Consider the following 860-nt stretch of genomic DNA (forward strand, 5'->3'; position numbering starts at 1 on the left):
ACCAACCCATCCCATAAATTCGTTTTGTTAGTCAATCGGGCAATCGGTGCCCTCTTCGAGTTGGCGCCCTGTGCAAACGCACCGATCGTACTAACCATGGTTAGGTTCTGCCACCATTTAAATAGGAAGCACCAGCTGACGTACATCTGGGCCATAACGTGTTGGTTCAACGCGTGGCCAAACTGTTGACTGGACGTTGGATCGAAGTACCCGTACACGCTAGTTGTGATAACAATCCACCCATCGATTCGCTAGTTACAAGCGAACACACTCACAGACTGTTGGTAAAACACTGGTATATATTGAGAATAGTACTGAAAGTACCTACTAGAGGGCTCACTCGTACGAAAATTATTGGTGATTAATTTTGAAATATGAAAGATAGGTGTGAGATTATATCAAAGAGAGAAAAACTTTGATTTAACATTTCAATTTATAGACCTTCGAATAAATTATTGACCTTCCATTTTGAATTGTCCCCCAGTGGGACAACGCTAATTTACGGAATTACAACGCCAAAATCCGGAATTCTATTCCTAACAGTTAGGCATAGCAGGTATTCCAATGTGGCTTTGCTCTAAAACAAACAAACCATTTTGAATTACCATGAATCAGTTGTTTTAAGGTCATCACAAAAGGGATTACAAACAGCGACTAGACAGTGGGGAAACGGTCAAGGTTTTAAATACAAATTCCGATTAAAAAAAAAGTTTCAAAAACGTGATACGTGAAAAATGCATATTTTGTGTTTTATGTAGAAACGCTAAAATATTTCGCAGAATTGTTTGTTTGTTTTTGAATTTCGCGCAAAGCTACACCAGGGCTATCTGCGCTAGCCGTCCCTAATTTAGCAGTGTAAG

This window comes from Limulus polyphemus, unplaced genomic scaffold (genome assembly GCF_000517525.1).
Source record: "Limulus polyphemus unplaced genomic scaffold, Limulus_polyphemus-2.1.2 Scaffold4232, whole genome shotgun sequence".
Classification (NCBI taxonomy): Eukaryota; Metazoa; Arthropoda; class Merostomata; order Xiphosura; family Limulidae; genus Limulus; species Limulus polyphemus.